This window comes from Alexandromys fortis, unplaced genomic scaffold, assembly GCF_014885135.2.
Source record: "Alexandromys fortis isolate MF-2015 unplaced genomic scaffold, M_Fortis_MF-2015_v1.1 scaffold_345, whole genome shotgun sequence".
Classification (NCBI taxonomy): domain Eukaryota; kingdom Metazoa; phylum Chordata; class Mammalia; order Rodentia; family Cricetidae; genus Alexandromys; species Alexandromys fortis.
In genome coordinates, this window is record NW_026068240.1 from 448,300 (window position 1) to 471,435 (window position 23,136).

Genomic DNA, 23,136 nt, shown 5'->3' on the forward strand with positions numbered 1-23,136 from the left:
TTTATTTTAGCCATTCTGACAGGTATAAGATGGTATCTCAAAGTTGTTTTGATTTGCATTTCCCTGATTGCTAAGGAGGTTGAGCATGACCTTAAGTGTCTTTTGGCCATTTGAACTTCTGTTGAGAATTCTCTGTTCAGTTCAGTGCCTCATTTTTTTTTTTAAATTGGGTGGATTAGCATTTTAAAATATAGTTTCTTGAGTTCTTTATATATTTTGGAGATCAGACTTTTGTCTGTTGTGGGGTTGGTGAAGATTTTCTCGAGTCAGTAGGTTGCATTTTTGTCTTAGTGACAGAGTCCTTTGATTTACACAAGCTTCTCAGTTTCAGTAGGTTCCATTTATTCAATGTTGCCCTTAATGTCTGTGCTGCTGGGGTTAAACATAGGAAGCACTCTCCTGTGCCCATATGTTGTAGGGTACTTACCACTTTCTCTTCACACAGGTTTTGTGTGTTCAGATTGATATTGAGGTCTTTGATCCATTTGGACTTGGGAGTTGTGTATGGTGATAGATATGGGTCTATTTTCATTCTTCTAAAGGTTGACATCCAGTTCTGCCAGCACCATTTGTTGAAGATGCTTTCTTTCTTCCATTGTATACTTTTAGCTCCTTTATAAAAATCAGGTGCTCCTAGGTTTGTGGGTTAAAATCCAGCTCTTCTATTCGATTCCATTGGTCGACTTTATTTGTTTTTATACCAATACCAAGCTGTTTTCAATACTGTAGCTCTGTAATAGAGTTTGAAGTCAGGGATGGTAATGCTTCCAGACATTCCTTTATTGTATAAGATTGTTTTGGCTATCCTGGGTTTTTTTTTTTTTTTTTTTATTTTCCATATAAAGTTGATTATTGTCCTCTCAAGGTCTGTGAAGAATTTTGATGGTGATTGCATTGAATCTATAAATTGCTTTTGATAGAATTGCCATTTTTACTATGTTGATCCTCCCAATCCAAGAGCAAGGGAGATCCTTCCATTTTCTGGTTTCCTCTTCGATTTCTTTCTTCAACGACTTAAAGTTCTTGTCAAATAGATCTTTCACTTCCTTGGTTAGAGTTACCCCAAGATATTTTATGCTGTTTGTGGCTATAGCGAAAGGTGATGCTTCTCTGATTTTTCTCTCTGCTTTCTTATCCTTAGTATATAGGAGGGCAACTGATATTTTGGAGTTGATTTTGTATCCTGCCACATTACTAAGGGTGTTTATCAGCTGTAGGATTTCTTTGGTGGAATTTTTCGTGTCCCTTATGTATACTATCATATCATCTGCAAATAACAAAAGTTTAACTTCTTCCTTTCCAATATGAATCCCCTTGATCCCCTTATGTTGTTTTATTGCTATTGCTAGACTTCAAGCACTATATTGAAGAGGTATGGAGACAGTGGAGAGCCTTGTCATGTTCCTGATTTTAGTGGGATAGCTTTGAGTTTTTCTCCATTTAATTTGATGTTAGCTGTCGGCTTGCTGTCAATAGCTTTTATTATATTTAGGTATGACCCTTGTATCCCTAATCTCTCCATGACCTTTATCATAAAGGGATGTTGAATTTTGTCGAATGCTTTTTCAACATCTAATGAAACGATCATATTGGTTTTTTTTCTTTCAGTTAATTTATATGATGGATTAAATTGATAGCTTTTTGTATGTTGAACCAGCCCTGCATCTCTGGGATGAAGCCTACTTGATCATAATGGATAATTTTTCTAATGTGTTCTTGGATTTGGTTTACCAGTTTTTTATTGAAAATTTTTTGTGTCAATTTTCATGAGTGAGATTGGCCTGTAATTCATTCTTGGTTGAGTCTTTGTGTGGTTTTGGTTTAAGGGTAACTGTAGCTTCATAAATGGAATTTGGTAATGACTCTTCTGTTTCTATATTGTGAAATACATTAAAGAGTATAGGTATTAGCTCTTCTTGGAAGTTCTGGTAGAATTCTGCATTGAAACCATCTGGACCTGGGCTTTTTTTGGAAGTGAGGTTTTTGATAACAGCATCTAATTCTTTGTGACTAACAGGTCTATTTAGATTGTTCACCTGGTCCTGGTTTAACTTTGGTATATGGTACTGATCTTAAAAAATGTCCATTTCTTTTGCATTTTCCAGTTTTGTGGCATACAGGCTTTTGTAGTAAGATCTAATGATTCTCTGAATTTCCTGTGTCTGTGGTTATGTCCCCCTTTTCATTTCTAATCATATTTATTTGCATGTTCTTTCTCTGTTGCTTGATTAGTTTGGATAGGCATTTGTCAATCTTGTTGATTTTCTCCAAGAACCAGCTTTTTGTTTCATTGTTTCTTTGGATTAATTTCTATGTTTCTATTTTGTGATTTCAGCCCTTAGTTTGATTATGTCTAGTCTTTTAGTCCTCCTGAGTGAGTCTGCTTCTTTTTTTCTAGAGCTTTCAGGTGTGCTGTTAAGTCTCCAATGCGTGCTTTCTCTGTTTTCTTTAAGTGGGCACCTAGTGCTATAAGCTTTCCTCTTAGCACTGCTTTCATCATGTGCCATAGGTTTGAGTATGTTGTCTCTCTATTTTCATTAAATTCAAGGAAGACTTTAATTTCTTTCTTAATTTCTTTCTTGACCCAAGTGTGGTTCATTAGCTGACTGTTCAGTTTTTATTAGTTTGTTGTCTTTCTGGGGGTAGCATTATTCCTACATTCTAACTTTAATAAATGGTGATTTGATAAGACACAGGTGGTTACTAATATTTTTTTGTAACTGTGGAAGTTTGCTTTGTTACCGAGTATGTGGTCAATTTTCGAGAAGGTTCCATGAGCTGCAGAGAAGAAGGTATATTCTTTCCTATTTGGGTGGAATGTTTTATAGATGTCTGTTAAGTCCATTTGCTTCATTACCTCCATTAATTCTCTTATTTCTTTGTTAGGTTTCTGTCTGATTGACCTGTCCATTGGTGAGAGAAGAGTGTTGAAGTCTCCTATTACTAGTGTGTGTGGTTTGATGACTGCCTTGAGTTTTAGTAGTGTTTCTTTTACATAAGTGGGTGCTTTTATATTAGGGCCATAGATATTCAGGACTGAGACTTCATGCTGAAGAATTGATCCTGTTATGACTATAACCTGTCCCTCTCCATCTCTTCTGATTGATTTTAGTTTGAAGCCAACTTTGTTGGAAATTGTTATTGCCACACCTGCTTGTTTCTTAGGTCCATTTGCTTGATAAACCCTTCCCCAGCCCTTTACTCTGAGTAGGTGCCTGTCTTTGTGGTTGAGGTGTGTTTCTTGTAAACAGCAGAATGTGGGATCCTGTTTTCGTATCCAATCTCTTAGCCTGTGCCTTTTTATAGGTGAGTTGAGTCCATTGATATTAAGTTATATTAATGACCAGTGGTTGTTAACTCTGGTCATTTTTTTGGTAGTAGATTTCGTGTGTTCCTCTTCTTTGAGTCATGCTGGTGAAGGGTCTCTAGATGTCTGAGTTATTGTGGGCATTGTTGGACTCCTTGGTTTGTGATTTTCTGTAAGGCTGGATGTGTGGCTACGTATTGTTTAAATTTGTCTTTATCCTGGTAAATTTTGTTTTCTCCATTTATAGTGAATGAAAGCTTGGCTGGGTATAGTAGTCTGGGCTTGCATCCATGGTCTCTTAGTTTCTACAGTACATCTATCCAGGACCTTCTGGCTTTCATGGTTTCCATAGAGAAGTCAGGTGTAAGTCTGATACATTTACTTTTATACGTAATTTGACCTTTTGTCTTTGCAGCCCTTAATATTCTTTCTTTATTCTCTATGTCTTGTGTTTTGATTATTATATGGCGAGGGGATTTTTTTTTTTTGATCCAGTCTATTCAGTGTTCTGTATGCTTCTTGAACCTTCATAGGTATATATTTCTTTAGGTTGGGAAAGTTTTCTTCTATAATTTTATTAAATATATTTTCTGGACCATTGAACTGCACTTCTCCTTCTTCTACTCCTATTATTCTTAGGTTTTGTCTTTTTATTGTGTCCCAGATTTCCTGAATGTTTTGTGATGAGAGTTTGTTGGATTTGCTGTTTTCTTTGATCAATGCATTTATTTTAACTATGGTATCTTCAGCACTTGGGAGGCAGAGGCAGGTGGATCTCTGTGAGTTTGAGACCAGCCTGGTCTACAAGAGCTAGTTCCAGGACAGGCTCCAAAACCACAGAGAAACCCTGTCTCAAACAAACAAACAAACAAACAAACAAAAAATAATCTGAGATTCTTTCTTCTATCTCTTGTATTCAGTTGGTTATGGTTGTTTTTGTAGTCTCTATTCATTTACCTAGATTTTCCATGTCCAGCTGGGTCTCTGTTTGTGTTTTCTTCTTTGCTTCCATTTCAGTTTTCAAGTCTGAACTGTTTCCATTATCTGTTTGATTGTTTTTCCTTGGTTTCCTAGGATATCATTCACAGATTTACTCAATTCTTCAAACTTTCTGTTATTTTTCTCATCCATTTCTTTAAGCAAGTTTTTTACCTCCTGTTTAAGGGCCTCTATCACTTTCATAAAGTCAATTTTTTCTACTTCTTCTTGAGTAAGGTGTTCATGTCCTCCTGTTGTAAGGTCGCTGGGTTCTGGTGGTTTCATGTTGTTTATCAGATTGTTGGGTGAAATCTTGCATTGGCGCCTGCCCATCTCTTCCTCTGAATGCTCCCCTATGGATCTTCTTTTACAGGATCAGGTCTCCTTCCCCACTGATGTATTTTCTGGTACCAAGATCATGTCTCCTTCCTGGCCAGGTAGCTCACAAGCAAAAGGCCTACTTTGTTTGCTGCAGGCAGGCTATTGAGACAAAGGAACTCCCACCTGTCTGTTTGCACTCATGACAGGCTGAGCTGGGTGATGTTACGTGCCCAAAGAGGGGAGGGAGGCAGAAGGGGGGTTCTGGAAGCAAGCTGGGGGGTAGGAAGAAAGAGGGAGTAGCCGGGGAGTATAGCTCCTGCAGGAAGACCAGGAAGTATAGGGGGATGAGGAACATCTGTGTTCAGTTACCCAGGCTGCTGCCACGGGTCAGAAACTTAACTCACCCCAGTGATGGCTCTCCTGGTGCCGAGATAAGATCTCCGTGCTGGTCAGGCAGCTCTAAAACCAAGAAGGATATTCTTATGAAGGTACAAAGTAGCATACAGAACACTAAATAGACTGGATCAAAAAAAATCCCCTGGATATATAATAATCAAAACACAAAACATACTGAATAAAGAAAGAATATTAATAGCTGCAAAGGAAAAAGGTCAAGTAATATTTAAAGGTAAACCTATCAGAATTAAACCTGACTTCTCTATGGAAACTATGAAAACCAGAAGGTCTTAGATAGATGTGCTGCAGACACTAAGAGACCATGGATGCAAGCTCAGACTACTATACCCAGCCAACCTTTCGTTCACCATCAATGGATAAAACAAGATATTCCATGATAAAAATAAATTTAAACAATATGTAGCCACAAACCCAGCATTATAGAAAGTACTAAAAAGAAAATCACAACCCAAGGAAGCCAGCAACATGCACATTAACTCAGACATCTAACAGCCCACCACCAGCAGAACTCAAAGAAAGAAAACACACAAATTCTACCACGAAAAAATAGTAAGCAGAGTTAACAACCACTGGTCATTAATATCACTTAATATCAATGGACTCAATTCACCTATAAAAAGTACAGGTTAAGAGAAGGGATAATAAAACAGGATTCAACATTCTGCTGTTTATAAGAAACACACCTCAACCACAAACAAACATTACCTCAGAGTAAATGGTTGAGAAAAAGTTTTCCAATCAAATAGTCCAAATAGACAAGTGGGTGTTTATCTAACAAAATTGCAAACTAAAATCAATCAGAAGAGATGGAGGTGGACACTTTATATTCATAACAGGAACAATTCATCAGGAGGAAGTCTCAATCCTGAATATCCATGTCCCTAATATAAAAGCACCCACATATGTAAAAGAAACATTATTAGAACTCAAAGCACACATCAAACCCACACACTAATAGTATGAGACTTCAACATTCCTCTCTCACCAATGGAGAGGTCAACCAGACAAAAACATAACTGAGAAATAAAACAACTAACAGAGGTAATGAATCAAATGGGCTTAACAGACATAGTTAGAATATTACACAAAAATAGGAAAGAATAAACCTTCTTCTCAACATCTCATGGAACCTTCTTGAAAATTGATCACATACTCAGTAACAAACTTCCACAGCTACAAAAAAAAAAAAAAAAAAAATTAGCAACCACCTGTGTCTTATCAAATCACAATGGAAAAAAGTTAGAATTTAACAACAGTTCTACTCCCAGAAAGCCTACAAACTCATGAAAACTGAACAGTCAAATACTGAACCACCCCTGGGTCAGGGAATAAAGAAAGAAAGAAATTAAAGTCATCCTTGAATTTAATGAAAATAAAGACACGATATACCCAAACCTATGGGACACTATGAAAGCAGTGCTAAGAGGAAAGTTCCTAACACTAGTGCCCACGTTAAAAAACAAAATGGAGAAAGCTCACTTTAGAGACTTAATGGCACCACTGAAAGCTCTAGAAAACAGAAGCAGATTCTCAGGAGGAGTAGAATACTGGAAATAAACTGAGGGCTAAAATCAACAAAATAGAAACACAGAAAACAATTCAAAGAATCAGTGAAACAAAAAGCTGGTTCCTGGATAAAATCAACAAGATTGACAAACCCCTATCCAAACTAATCAAACGGCAGAGAGAGATCCTGCAAATTAACAAGACTAGAAATGAAAAGGGGGACATAACACAACACAGACTGAGAAAATCCAGAGAATCATTAGGTCTTACTACAAAAGCCCATATGCCAAAAAGTTGGAAAATGTAAAGAAATAGACTTGTTTTTAGATAAATATCATATACCAAAATTGAATCAAGATCAGGTGAAAATTTTAAATAAACCTATAAGTCATGAGGAAATAGAGGCTGTCATAAAAAACCTTCCAGTCAAAAAGAAGCCCAGGACCAGATGGTTTTAATGGAGAATTCTACCAGAACTTCCAAGAAGAGCTAATACCTATACTCCTTAATGTATTTCACAATATAGAAACAGAAAAGTCATTGCCAAACTCCTTTTATGAAGCTACAGTTACCCTGATACCAAAACCACACACAATATTAACCAAGAAAGAGAATTACAGACCAATCTCACTCATAAACATAAATGCAAAAATTCTCAATAAAATACTGGCAAACTGAATCCAAGAACACATCAAAAATTACCCATAATTATCAAGTAGGCTTCATCCTAGAGATGCAGGGCTGGTTCAACATATGAAAATCTATCAATGTAATTCATCTTATGAATAAACTGCAAGAAAAAACTATATGATCATTTCAGAAGATGCTGAAAAAGCATTCGACAAAATTCCTTTTTTTATTTATTTGTGTATGTCGACAAAATTCGACAACACCCCTTTATGATAAAGGTCTTGGAGAGGTTAGGGATACAAGGTTCATTCCTAAATATAAAAAGCAATATGCATCAAGCCAACAACTAATATCAGATTAAATGGAGAGAAACACAAAGCCATTCCACTAAAGTCAGCAACAAGACAAGGCTGTCCATTCTCACCATATCTCTTCAAAATAGTGCTTTAAGTTTCTAACAATAGCAATAAGACAACACAAGGAGATCAAGGGGATTCGAACTGGAAAGGAAGAAGTCAAACTTTCATTATTTGCAGATGACATGATAGTGTACATAAGTAACCCCCAAAACTCTACCAAAAAATTTCTACAGCTGATAAATACCTTCAATATTGTGGCAAGATACAAGATCAACTTAAAAAATCAATAGCCCTCCTATAAATAAAAGATAGAGAAGCAGAGAAGCATCACCTTTCATGATAGCCACAAATAGCATAAAGTATCTTTGGGTAACACTAACCAAGGAAGTGAAATATCTATCTGACAAGAACTTTAAGTCTTTGAAGAAAGAAATTGAAGAGGATACCAGAAAATGGAAGGATCTCCCATGCTGTTGGATGGATAGAATCAACATAGTAAAAATGTCAGTTCTATAAAAGGCAATCTATAAATTCAATGTAGTCCCCATCAAAATCCCAACAAAATTCTTCACAGACCTTGAGAGAACAAAAATCAACTATATATGTAAAAACAAAAGACCCAGGATAGCCAAAACAATCCTATACAATAAAGGAACTTCTGGAGGCATTACTTTCCCTGACTTCATACTCTATTACAGAGCTACAGTATTGAAAACAGCTTGGTATTGGCATAAAAACAAATAAAGTCGACCAATGGAATTAAATCGAAGACCCAGATATTAACCTACAAACCTATGGACACCTAATTTTCAACAAAAAGTCCAAAATTATACAATGGAAGAAAGCATCTTCAACAAATGGTGCTGGCATAACTGGATATCTACCTGTAGAAGAATGAAAATACATCCATTTCTATCACCATGCACAAAACTCCAGTCCAAATGGACTAAAGACCTCAATCTAAAACTGACCACACTGAACCTGATAGAAGAGAAAGTCGGAAGAAGACTGTAACACATGGTCACAGGAGACCACTTCCTATGTAGAACCCCAGTAGCACAAACACTGAGAGCAATAATAAATAAATGGGACCTCCTGAAACTGAGAAGCTTCTGTAAAGCAAAGGACACTCTCATTAAGACAAAAAGGCATCCTACTGAGTGGGAGAAGATCTTTACCAACCCCACATCAGACAAAGGTCTGATCTCCAAAATATATAAAGAACTTAAGAAACTAGTCATTAAATTCTAATTAACCCAGTTAAAAAATGGGGTACTGAACTGAACAGAGAATTCTCAACAGAAGAAGTTCAAATGGCCAAAAGACACTTAAACTCATGCTCAGCTTCCTTAGTGATCAGGGAAATGCAAATCAAAACAACTCTGAGATACCATCTTACACCTGTCAGAATTGGCTAAAATCAAAATCACCAATGATAGCCCATGCTGGGGAGGATGTGGAGTAAGGGGAACACTCATCCATTGTTGGTGGGAATGCAAACTTGTGTAACCACTTTCGAAATCAGTGTGGCAATTTCTCAGGAAACTGGGAGTCAGGATCCAGCAATTTCACTCTTGGTAATATACCCAAGAGATGCCCAACTATACTACAAAAGCATTTGTTCAACTATATTCATAGCTGCATTATTTGTAATAGCCAGAACCTGGAAACTACCTAAGTGCCCCTCAATAGAAGAATGGATAAAGAAAGTGTGGAATATATACGCATTAGAGTACTACTCAGTGGTAAAAAACAATGACATCTTGAATTTTGCATGCAAATGGACGGAAATAGAAAACACTATCCTTAGTAAGGTAACCCAGACCAGAAAAGATGAATATGGTATGTACTCACTCATAATGGATTCTAGCCATAAATAAAGGACATTGAGCCTATAATTCGTAATCCCAGAGAAGCTAAATCAGAAGGTGAGCCCAAAGAAAAACATACAGTTATCCTCCTGGATATTGAAAGTCAAAAAGGTTGCCAGACAAGGGTTGCGAGCACGGGCATGGGGGTAAGGGGAGATGGGGAGAGAGAAGGAGAAGGGGAGGATGAGGAGAGCTTGAGGGGATGGGATGGTTGGGATGGAGGAGGAGTGGATATGGGAGCAGGGAAGTGTATATCTTAGTTAAGGGAGCCATTTTAGGGTTGGCAAGAGACTTGACTCTAGAGGGATTCCCAGGTGTCCAAGAAGATGTCTCCAGCTTGTACCTTGGGCAGCAGAGGAGAGGGTGCCTGAACTGGCCTTATCCTATAGCCACACTGATGAATATCTTGCATATCACCATAGATCCTTCATCTGGCGATAGATGGAGATAGAGACAGAGACCCACATTGGAGTACTGGACTGAACTCCCAAAGTCCAAATGAGGAGCAGAAGGAGGGAGAACACGAGCAAGGAAGTCAGGACCGTGAGGGGTACATCCACCCACTTATATGGTGGGGCCCAACTAACGGGAGATCTCCAAGGCCAGTTGGGCTGATGGAGCATGTGATCAAACCATACTGTCTGAATGTGGCTTTGGTGGAGGCTGACTGAGAAGGCAAGGACAATGGTGCTGGGTTTTGATTCTACTGCATGAACGGGCTTTGTGGGGGCCTAGGTGAGTTGGATGCTCACCTTCCTGGACCTGGGGAGAGCGGGAAGGACCTTGGACTTCCCATAGGATAGGAAACCCTGACTTCTCCGTGGACTGCAGAGGGAGGGGGAAGAGGAGGCGAGGGAGGAGAGGAGGTAGAAATATTCAATAAAAAAAGAAATCAGTGAAATCAATGCATTGTTTCATTTTAAATTGCATAATAAGCAAAACTATTTTTCATGTTTTACATGGCTGTAAAAAGACAAAAGAGTATTAAATGTGTAGTCATAGAAAACCTAGATAGATCCAGGTGATGATGGTTCACACCTTTAGACCCAGAACTTCTGATGCAGAAGCAAGTGAAACTCGAAGTTTGAGTCTAGCCTGGTCTACAGAGTGAATCCTAAGACAGGGCTGTGCAGAGGAAGCTTGCCTCAAAAAAAAATCTAAATAGTTCCCCAAGTGACTTGACTAATATGTGAAAAATGAATTAGTTTCATTGGTGTTGTTTTAAATTCTTACTAAAGGATCATGACAAGTGTTGAAATAGGTGCGTCCCCAACACCCCGGCCGCTTGGCTAGCTCATGCACGAAATAACAACACACAAACTGTATTCATTTAAGAACGGCTTGGCCCATGAACTCTAGCCCTTACAGGCTAATTCTCGTACCTGGACTAGCCCATTTCTAATGATGTGTGTAAGCACCCCAAGGTGCGCTTACCGGGAAGATTCTAGCCTCCGTCCATTCTGTCCGGGAGCAGAGCAGAGTCTGACCTCACTTCCTCTTCCACCCAGAATTCTATTCTGTTTGCTCCTCCCATCTATGTTCTAAGCTATGAGGCCAAGCAGTTGGTTTATTATAATTAACCAATGACCTTCCTCCATCATTTCCCCTTTTTCTGTTTAAAAAAAAATAGAAAGGCTTTAACTTAACATAGCAAAATTACATATAACAAAACAGTTATCAAGTAAAAATTACAATAATCTATATCATAACTAAGGAAAACTATAACTATAGCTAACTATTCTTAACTCCATCAAAGAGTCCAGAAAGATACAATATTACCTAAGCAAACAAGAAATCCAAAGCTCTAGAAATGACAGAGACATCTTGCTGCCTGGACAGTCACCCAAAGTTCCTCTATACCGTTGGGGCATCCATCTTCGGCCTACAGGCCCATAGTTTCCAGCAGACATTTCCACAAAGCAGGAAATTTCAAAGGCAGTCACTATCTGCTTGTCCTGAAAAATGTCTTGCAGACTCTCTCATGTATCAGGAACCCCTAAAGATCATCTCACCTTTAGGCAAGTTCAGCAGTCCTCTCTCTGCGGGTTCTCTGTGTCCAGTTTATGCAATAGTCCAGGCAAGAGCAGTTTCTTGCCCAAATGGCTATCAAACTCCATAAGGATCCTCTTCGATGCCCATCTTCCTCTTGAAGTAGATTGGTGCTGCCAGGAGCAGAGTGTCTCATTGTCATGAAAAGTCCTAAGTTATTAAAACATGTAAAATGCCATATTCTCTAGCCTTTGAAAGATATGAAGAATGCCTATCTAAAATATATCTATGCACATCTAGAAAATCTTAACTAACATAACTACAAGCTTAACTACTATTAATGATTATTCATTAACAACCTATATACATTCAAAATTGACCTTAAATCTCTATCAATAAAGCAAAATCTATACTAATGCAAATTATTCATATCTATATCATATCCCCCTTTAAATGTAAAAGAACATTTATAAACAATATTTGGGAACATGGGCGCAGTTTTTTCTCTCCAAACTGCTTCCTGCTGAATGGGGGCGTCGTTAATTAGGTCTTTCATGGTATAACCTGTGTGCTAGTTTCATCTCAGTTGGCAGTTGAGCGAAGCAATTTTCTGAAGGTATTCACAGCAACCGTTCAGGAGGGCGTGGTCCATCATACCATATCGGAATAGAAGAAATGAACAGGGTCTCATCCTCTGTGAAAACAAAAAAAGAAACTCCTTTCCAAAGTATCATGTCCTTAGATCCAAATTTCAAAGTCAAGGCATCAAAATCTCTACGTTGGATTAGTTCAGCAGCATTTATAAACAAATATCTTTTGGCAGCTGTTGCTCCTTCCTCAGCATTCAAACAATTCAAAGAGAGCATAATAGTATACAGTATCAAGATTCTCTGTGTATTTTCCATCTTTGTACGCTTTATTTTAACCTCTATTTCGTTTATTTTTACTTGTATTTTATATTCTCTGTATCTCTTTGACCTGGAATAACTCTGTAGACCAGGCTCTCCTTGAACTCTCAGAGATCTGCCTGTCTCTGCCTCCCAGGCATTGGGATTAAAGGTGTTTGCTACCACACCTTGAACTCACAGAGATCTGTTTGTCTCTGCCTTCTAGGCACTGGGATTAAAGGCGTGTGCTACCACACCTTGAAGTCACAGAGGTCAATCTCCCTCTGCCTCCCAAGTGTTGGGATTAAAGGCGTGTACTACCACACACAACTTCTCTTTTTCTTACTTTTTTTTTTACTTTAAGAATTTTAACTTTTAGTCTGCATTCTTTTTTAACACTGTAAATCATTTAAAATTTTCTTTGTCTTTGAATCTCTCTTTACTGCATATCTCTCTTTTTCTGACCACACAAGCCTTTAAATTACTGAGCAATGAGTAGGATTAAAGCCCTGGCCTTGCCAGCTAGATTCAGTCCATTCCTAAGCTTCCCAGCCTCATGGCTGAGGTACAGGCTGTAGCCATGTTTATAGCCACAATTCTATGGCTTTTCAAGGTCCCTGCCAGCCAGCGAGCTTCAGCAGCCAACAGTGTAGTCCTCTCTCAGTAGTTGGCCCTCCTGCCTCAGTCAGAGTTTGCCCTGGCAGGACGGCCCAGAAAGCCGGCATTTTTAAACAGCACAGCTTTTTTTCCTGCTACGGCTGAAAACCGAAAAGCATGCGTTCAGCTTTTTGTCAACACCGTTTAAGTGTTTCGTGGCAGGAACTCTTAATGAGCTGCAGGGTTTTGCAGCTGAAGCTGAGTCAGGAAGCCTCTCTTAGATGAGAGCACTTGCTTGCCTCTAGCAAGCAGAGCATACTTGAGAAATCGCTGCTACCAAGAAAACATTCTTCACTCCATTCTTTCCCAAGCTTTCCCAGGCTTTTTGTGGATTCAGTTAGCCCCACGTTGGGCGCCATCTGTTGAAATAGGAGCGGCGGGGCTGCGTCCCCAACACCCGGCCGCTTGGCTAGCTCATGCACAAAATAACAACACACAAACTGTATTCATTTAAGAACTGCTTGGCCCATGAACTCTAGCCCTTACAGGCTAATTCTCGTACCTGGACTAGCCCATTTCTAATGATGTGTGTAAGCACCCAAAGGTGCGCTTACCAGGAAGATTCTAGCCTCCGTCCATGCTGTCCGGGAGCAGAGCAGAGTCTGACCTCACTTCCTCTTCCGCCCAGAATTCTATTCTGTTTACTCCTCTCATCTATGTTCTAAGCTATGAGGCCAAGCAGTTGGTTTATTATAATTAACCAATGACCTTCCTCCATCACACAAGAAATTAATGGTTCATAAAAACAGACATAAGATAATTTCTTTGCAGTATTAAAAATATCTGGAGACTTGGAGGGAACTTAGCAATTATCTAAATATATTTTTTATCTGCATACTTGTTTTCTTTTTCTTTTCTTTTTTTTGGAATTTCGAGACAGGGTTTCTCGGTAGCTTTTTGGTCATACTTGTTTTCTTGCAGCCATTTCCTAGTTTGGCACAATGTTAGTAAGTAAGGGTTGAAGGGACTTGAGAGTGGAAACTCTGGTGGGATAAGTTTTGTTTTATTCACCAAAGGTATGACATAGATATTACTGTTTGAATGTTTTTAGAAGAGCTTTGATTTGCTCAAAGGCATTTTTTATAGTGTATAATTCATACTCTTGAGTAAAACCACTTTCAGTTTTTTCTTGTGTGTGTGTGTTTTTTTCACCTTTGGTTTTTGAAGACAGGGTTTCTCTGTAGCTTTTGGAGCCTGTCCTGGAACTAGCTCTTGTAGACCAGATCTACCTGCCTCTGCCTCCCAAGTGCTGGGATTAAAGGCATGTGCCACTACCATTCTGCTGCCTGTGTGTTTTTACAGTGATAAATACAGTGCAAAAAAGAGAGGGGCTATAGTGGCAGCATGGGGCTTATGCTCTTGAACTTGCATCCCTTTGTCATTAATCTTGCATTGGTATTACAGCGGTGGATGCAGATTACAGAAATTAAAAATATGGGGGCAGAAATAAATCCCAGATCATTTTAGAATCTTCATAGTATGGTAAAGTTTCTTATCAATTTTCTAGAACAGAAAATATTTAGAAAATAAAAAATAATCTAGTCTCAGCTAACTACAAACATCTTCAGGCATACATTTTATTTATTTATTTGTTTGTTTGTTTATTTATGTTTTGTCAAGATAGGGTTTCTCTGTGTACCTCTGGATGTCCTAAAACTCACTTTGTAGACAAGATTGGCCTTGAACTCACAGAGATCCCATTGCCTCTGCCTCCCTGAGTGCTGGGATTAAAGGTGTGCACTACCACCACCTGAATTTTAGGCATATTTTTTATCTTTCATTTTGCTCAGTCAAAATTGCATTCTAGCTTGGATTCCTGATTAACATGGTTACTACTGTTTCCAGAGTCTAAAGCACACTGTGAGTTCTATTCTAACAAGAAATTGGCAAACATCAATTAATAGAAAGAAATAGATTTCTGTCTCAAATCTCAATTTTTCAGGAGTCTAATGGGATGTGGGGTTAAAATAAAACACAGGCAAGATATCTCTGCATTAAGCAGTATCTCTACCACCCAAATCAATCCTTTTCTCTGCCCAAAACTATAAAATGGACTTTGATCTTCTATAGTTATTTAAGCAGGACTCAGTGAAAAGCCCTCCAACAATAAGGGTCAGCAAAGAAGAGCAAGAGACTGCTTCAAATGAATTCCTGTATCTAGGAATCTGAGTCTGCAAGGCTTGCCCAAATTAGAACACATTTCTTTATATTCAGTATCAGCTAAATCATGTAATTCAGCTTTCTTCATTAGAAAAAGGAGGCAAATTTGTTTAGGAGAATGAAACTCAAAATAACACACAGAAATCTTACCCAATGAATTTATATTGTAGTTTTGGGGAAATTAAGAAATTTTCATGAGACCAGTTTTATTAAGATGCTTATAAAAAATAACTACATTAGGGTTAGGGTTAGGGTTATGGTTAGGGTTGGCTTAGGGTTAGGGATTAGGGTTAGGGTTAAAAAAAATAAAATTAATAAAAAATAACTACACACCTGATATTTTAAGAACTAAGGAAACAAACTGAAATATTACAGATACCTTAGAAAACCTGATAGTTTGGATCTTAATAGTCAAAAATAGCCATTGTTTATTGAAAAGATGTTTTCATCTTTGATTCAGTTCTGTTTAAGCCATGAAAAATCTAGTAGTTATCCACTATATGAAATCATTTCCTAGTTAAAGAATCTCTCAATTAAAAGAACTTTTATACCTTCATATCTTGCAGAAACATTCTACTTGGCAAGCTGTTTAATGTGTTGCCATTTGAGGATCCTGAGGTAGTAACTGTTCTGGTAGAAGTTTCACCCCAAGCCCTCTCCCCTGGGAGTTGCCTTAGTCCAGACTCCACCCCAGAAAACCAAACAATGACTCCTCTCCAGAGATGCTCAAGAACCCTCCTAAATGGTATTTAATCTGCTCCCACAGAACATACAGGTGGTTTTCCAGTCTTCCTTTCCTCTCTAGGGGGGTGGAAAGCTATTTGTAAATGTTTGTGTCCATTGAACATGGGCTTTTAAAATTCAGTTTGATTTGGTTTGATTCAGATTATTGTGTTGATGGAAAGGCTTATTCGAGTGCAGAAACTTTTCAGTAATAACATACCCAACAAAAATTGATGAGAAAATGACTAAATCTTCTGCATTAATAAGTTAAGTGCGGCCCTGCAATCTCCATGGAGATTAGAGGAGAGTTAGCAGTGGCACTCTGGCCCCTGAACTTCCACTCCCTAAAACCTCCACATGGGAGAAAGCCAGGGACCCCCTCCACAGATGCCTTTGGCATTCCTAGCTGCCATCAGGGAGCTGGCTTGCTAGCCATCAATCCACCCTGCCCCCAACCTACCATTCCCTGCGAGCTTTCTGGAAACCAATACTTGGTGGACATTAGAGGTAAATTAGCAGTGGCCAAGTGGCCCCAGTCCCCCAACTTCCTAAAACTTCCACATGGGAGAAAGCCAGCGACCCCCTCCACAGGTGCCTTTGGCATTCCTAGTCACCAGCAGGGAGCTGGCTTGCTAGCCAGCAGTCCACTCTGCCCCCAACCTACTATTTCCTCCGAGCTTTTTGGAAACCAATACTTTGTGGACATTAGAGGTGAGTTAGTAGTGGCACCATGGCCCTGAACCTTCCATTCCCTAAAACCTCCACATGGGAGAAAAGCCAGGGGCCCCCTGCTGAGGTCCCTTTGGCATTCCTAGCTGCCACCCCTCAATCCACCCCACCCCCAATCTGCCTTTCCCTGCAAGCTCCTGGAGAACAATACCTGATGACAATAGAGGAAGAGATGGAAAGGCACCAATGCAAGGATTCTTCCAACATCCTAAAAAGCAACATGGTGACACCAGAACCCAGGAGACACACAACAGGAAGATGTAGAAGAAAATAACTTAATCATAACTTTATAAAAATGATGTAAACCTTTAAATAGGAAGTGAAAGGCTCCCTTAAAAAATGAAGAAGACAAACAGAAAAATGAAAGAAATTAAAAAATCACTCAAAGAAACACCAGAAAACCAAGAAAAAGCATTCAAACCAGTGAAGGAAATAGTTCAAGACTTGAAGACTGAAATAGAGGTAATAAAGAAAACACAAACTGAGGGAACTCAGGAAATGGAAACTCTAGGTACACAAACAGGAACTACAGAGACAAGTATAACCAACAGAATACAAGAGATAGAAGAAAGAATCTCAGGCACTGAAGATACTATTGAAAAAATAGACTCATTGGTCAAAGTAAACAATAAATCCCAAAAAATTCTTAACAAAAAAATTCAGGAAATCTTGGACACCATGAAAGGACCAAACCTGAGAATAATTGGAGTAGATGGAGAAGAACTTGAGCTCAAAGGCAAAGAATATATATTCAACAAAATTATAGAAGAAAACTTTCTCAAACTAAAGAAGGATATCCCTTTGAAGGTATAAGAAGCTTAAAGAACACCAAATAGACTGGATCAAAAAAAAAAAAAAAACACCTTTACCATATAATAATCAAAACACAAAACATACAGAACAAAGAAAGAATATTAACAGCTGCAAGGGAAAAAATCAAGTAACATTTAAACATAAACCTATCAGAAATACACCTGACTTCTAAATGGTAACCATGAAAGCCAGAAGGTCCTGGATAGATGTGCTGCCGAAAATAAGAAACCATGGATGCAAGCCCAGACTATTATACCCAGCAAAGTTTTCATTCAATATGGAAGGAGAAAACAAGTTATTCAATCACAAAAACAGATTTAAACTCTACGTGTTATTCCCCGGGAGAGTACAATTCCTCACTGTCTGTCACGTCCCCGCTTTCTCTTTAATAAACATATACACGTGTGTTCGTTTGTGCCTTGTGTTCTCTTCTGTCTTCGCAGGAATATTGTTGGTGCCATTGATGTGGGAGTGTCATATCAATCTGTTGATTTCATTGGCTGAGCAATAAAGAAACTGCTGGCCCTGATAGGTTAAAGCATAGGTAGGATGAGAAGACAGAATAGAATTCTGGGCAGAAGAGGAAGTGAGGTCAGACTCTGCTCTGCTCCCAGAGAGACTCGACAGCTCTGCTGGAGAAGAGATGCCATGCTCAGCTCTCCCAGGCAAATGCACGCAATGAAGCTCCTCCACGCAACGATGGATGGAGGCTAGAATCTTCCCGGTAAGCGCACCTTGGGGTGCTTACAAACATCATTAGAAATGGGCTAGTCCAGGTGCGAGAATGAGCCTGTAAGGGTTAGAGTTCATGGGCCAAGCAGTTCTTAAATGAATACAGTTTGTGTGTTGTTATTTCGGGCATGAGCTAGCCAAGTGGCCGGGGTGTTGGGGACGCAGCCCCGCCGCTCTTATTACTACATGCCATGACTTGGATTCAAACCAAGATTGCTGTGGCCACAACACAGAGTACTAACCACTATTGGATTATGATGAGCCACACAATTGCTTGGGTACTATATATCTAATTATACTATTTCATAAAGTAATTCTAATATGTTACTCAATCCTATAGTCACACTTTCTATTACATCTTTATGATTCTGTCTTATAACCTACTTCCTGAGGAGCGCAGGCGGGTTTGGGAGCAGGCCAGACAACATGCTGACAAAGTTCACCAGACTCTTGCCTCCCACACTCCTGGGGCAGAGGCGGTTCCAGACTAAGAACTGCAGTGGAATTATAACAGTCCAGGTGGGATTTTGACCAGAGATAATTGCCCTGAGTTCACTTCCCAGATTTCTTCAAAACTTGTCCAAGGCTCTTAACATTCCCTGGCATTTTCATACCCCATACCATCCTCAGTCTTCAGGGAAGGTAGAATGGACTAACCACACTTTAAAAGATGCCCTTGTTAAAATGTCATAGGAACTTCACCTTGACTGGGTAAAACTCTCTCTGGCCCTCCTTAGGCTTAGGGCCCTCCCAAAAGGCCCTCTTTTCATCTCACCCTTCAAACTCATGTTTGGACAGCCCATTCTAACTCTCAGCCTCTCACTTAAAACCTCTCCCCTTCCCGATCATCTGCTTACGCCACTACTAACCCATTTACGTGCTTACTGTGGGATTTTACTGACCACTCATTACCTCAACCATGTGTTAACCCATGCCCACCGCTGATTAAAATAGGAGACCAAGTATTATTTTTCCCCCTAGGTCAATGTCCCTCAACCTTTTCCGTTAAATGTCAGGGTCCCCTCAGAGTAATTCTTTTAACTTCCACAGCTGCCAAGCTCGAGGGAATTCCTCACTGGATTCACCTGTTACGTCTTAAACCGTTTACTCCTCTAGGTCAAGACAATCCCTCATACATGATAATTCAGACAGGACCTTGTTCCCTTAGGTTCCAGAGGACACCAAGTGCAGCTCCCCTTACTCCAGTCCAAGGGAAATAGAGGTTCCTTCCTTCATTTAACTCTCTTGTGTCAACATACTCTCCCTTCTCTTTTTCCTATGTGTGACCTCTCCAATTACCTCCAATGTCATGTTTAAATTTCCAAATAATCACTCAGCTGTTGTTACAGGAATCATCATCAAACATGGAGCTAAATGTCCAGGTGGTAAGCAAAATCTTAACAAGTTCCTTAACACAAGTTCGTCACTGAATACAGCAGTGTCTCCTGAATGTTCAGGTAGTGCCCAAAATACACTCCATTATCCTGATCATGTATGGTTAAAAATTTATTTCTTTTAAGACATTTTCTTTAAGCTCTAGGGAGCCAGCTTGACCCACCTGAACAGACCAGACTTGAATAAAATAAGTATCATTTAATTTTTTTTATCATTCTTGGCCTCTGAAACCCTTAAGCCTCCCATCTCAAATCTCCCCTTTATTAATTTAATTTTTTCCTCTCCTAACATGACTTGTTTTCCAGCATCTTACATGGTCTAAGCTATCAGATGACCCAGTTCCTCAAAACCCAAAGTGATGCAGTTTCAATCAACCATTTCAGGATGCCAGCAGACAGGACGCTATCAGATGACACATTGGACACCCTGGACCCCTCGACACCCACAAAGTCAGCAGGAAGCAGTTATGAGAGACCGGGTTATGCCCCCATTCCCTACTCATTAAGGCCCTCAACCCCTCAAATTTTTTAACAAATCAAAAAGCGTGGAAGTGTTATTTCCCCAGGAGACTACAATTCCCAGGTCACATGCAGGTTGCTTGACATCTATGTCACCAGCGTCTGACACAGAAGCCCCTGTGCAGAGGCGCAGAGCATAGCATTGCCCACCTGTCCCGGGAGACTACAATTCCCAGGTCACACGTGGGTCACTTGAAAATATCTATATCACCAGTCTGACGCAGAGGCCCCTGTGTGCAGATGCAGAACATAGCATCACCCGTCACCAGAGTCTGACATGCATGTGCTGGGACCCCTTTTAAAGGCTAAGGGTGTCATTCCTGGGTCATCTTTTCTGTCCCCTCCCCTCACTGTCCGTCACATCCCCACTTTCTCCTTAATAAAGTTATACACGTGGGTTCATTTGTGCCTCTTGTTCTCTTAATATATATCCACAAACCCAGATTTACAGAAAGTACTAGAAGGAAAACTTCAACCCAAGGAAGCTAACAACGCCCACAATAACACAGACATCTGATAACCCTCACCGGCATAAACCAAAGAAGGGAAACACACAAACACTGCTACCAAAAGATAACCGGAGCTAGCAACCACTGGTCATTAATATTGCTTAATATCAGTGGTCTCAAATCACCAATAAAAGACACAGGATACGAGAATGGATATGAAAACAGAATCTAGCATTTTGCTGTTTACAAGAAACACACCTCAACCTCAAAGACAGACACTACCTCAGGGTAGAGGGTTGGGAAAAGGTTTTCCAATCAAATGGACCTAAGAAACATGGGAGTGTGGTTATCCTAATATCTAAAAAATTGATATCAAACTAAAATAAATCAGAAGAGATAGTGAAAGACATTTTATATTCATTACAGGAACAATTCAATGAAGTATCAATCCTGAATATCTATGCGCCTAATATAAGAGCACCCATATATGTAAAAGAAACATTACTAAAACTTAAATTACACATCAAACCCCACACACTAATAGTAGGAGATTTTAACATTTCTCTCTCAACAATGGATAGGTCAAACAGAAAAATCTTAACAGAGAAATAACAGAACTAACAGATGTAATGAGTCAAATGGACTTAATAGACATTTATATAACATTCCACCCAAACAACAAAGAATATATCTTCTTCTCAGCACCTCATGAAATCTTCTCTAAAATTGATCACATTCTCAGTAACAATGCAAACACCCATAGATACAAAAACAAACAAACAAACAAAAAAACTGGAGTAATCCACTGTGTCTTATCAGATCACCATGGAGTAAAGTTAGAATGCAAAAACAATAGTACTCCCAGAAAGCTTGGAAACTCATGGAAAATAAACAGTCAACTATTAAACCACTCCTGGATCAAGGAAGGAATAAAGAAAGAAATTAAAACCTTCCTTGAATTCAATGAAAATGAAGGCACAGGATATCCAAACTTATGGGACACTATGAAAGCAGTGCTAAAAGGAAAAGCTCATAGCACTAAGTGCACACATAAAGAAAACAGAGAAAGCTCACATCAGTGACCTAACAACATGCCTGAAAGCACTAGAAAAAAAAGAAGCAGACTCACCCAGGAGGAGAAGAATATAGGATATAATCAAGTTGAGGGCTTAAATTAACAAAATAGAAACAGAGAAAACCATAAAAAGAATCAATGAAACAAAGAACTGATTCTTTGAGAAAATCAACAAGATTGACAAGCCCTTATCCAAACTGATCAAATGTCATAGAGAGAACATCCAAATTAACAAAATCATAAATTAAAAGTGGGACATAACAACAAGCACTGAGGAAATACAGAGAATCATTGGGTTCTAGTACAAAAACCTGCACTCCACAAAATGAGAAAATGTAAAAGAAATGGACAATTTTTTAGATTTACCAAAATTAAATCAAGACCAGGTAATCAATTTAAATAGACCTATAAGCCATGAGAAGATAGAAGCAGTAATCAAAATACTGCTAACAAAAAAAAGCCCAGGGCCACATGATTTTTGTGCAGAATTCGATCAGAACTTTCAAAAAATGCTAATACCTATATTCCTCAAAGTGTGCCATATAATAGAAGCAGTAATGAAAACAATTGGCATTGGCATAAAAACAGACACGTTGACCAATGGAATCAAAGACCCGAATATTAATCCTCACACCTTTGAACACCTGATTTTTGACAAAGAAGCAGAAAAGATACAATGGAAAAAAAGAAGGCATCTTCAACAAATGGTGCTGGCATAACTGAATGTCAACCTGTAGAAAAATGAAAATAGATCCATGTCTGTTACCATGCACAAAACTCAAGTCCAAATTGATTAAAGCTCTCAATATAAATCTGACCACACTGAACCTGATAGAGTAGAAAGTGGGAAATAACCTTCAATTCGTGGGTATAGGAAATCACTTCCTAAATATAACCCCAGTAGCACAGGTAATAAGGGCAACAATAAATAAATGGGACCACCTGAAATGGAGAAACTTCTGTAAAGCAAAGGACATAGACAATAAGACAAAAAGGCAACCTACTGAATGGGAAAAATCTTCACCAACCCCATATCAGAAAAAAGACTAATCTCCAAAATATATAAAGAATGCAAAAAAATGAAACATTAACATTTTAAATAACCCAATTAAAAAGTAGTGTACTGAGCTAAACAGAGAATTCTCAACAGGAGAATTTCAAAAGGCCAAAAGATATTTGAGGGCATGTTCAGCTTCTTTAGCTATTAGGAAAATGCAAATGAAAACAACTATGAGATACCATTTTATTCCTGTCAGAATGACTAAGATGAAAAACACCAATGATAGCCCATGCTGGAGAGGATGTGGAACAAGGGGAACACTCATCCATTGCTGGTGGGAATGCAAACTTGTGAAACTACTTTGGAAATCAGTGTGGTGGGAATCAACATACCTCAGGATCCAGAAATACCATTCTTGGGAATATACCCAAGAGATGCCCAAAGCAAAAGCATTTGTTCAACTATGTTCATAGCAGCATTAATTGTAATAGCCAGAACCAAGAAACTACCTAAGTGCCCCTCAATTGAAGAATGGATAAAGAAAGTGTGGCACATCTAAACATTAGAGTACTACTCAGTGGTAAAAAAAAAAAAAAAAAAAAAAGAAAGAAAGAAAAAAA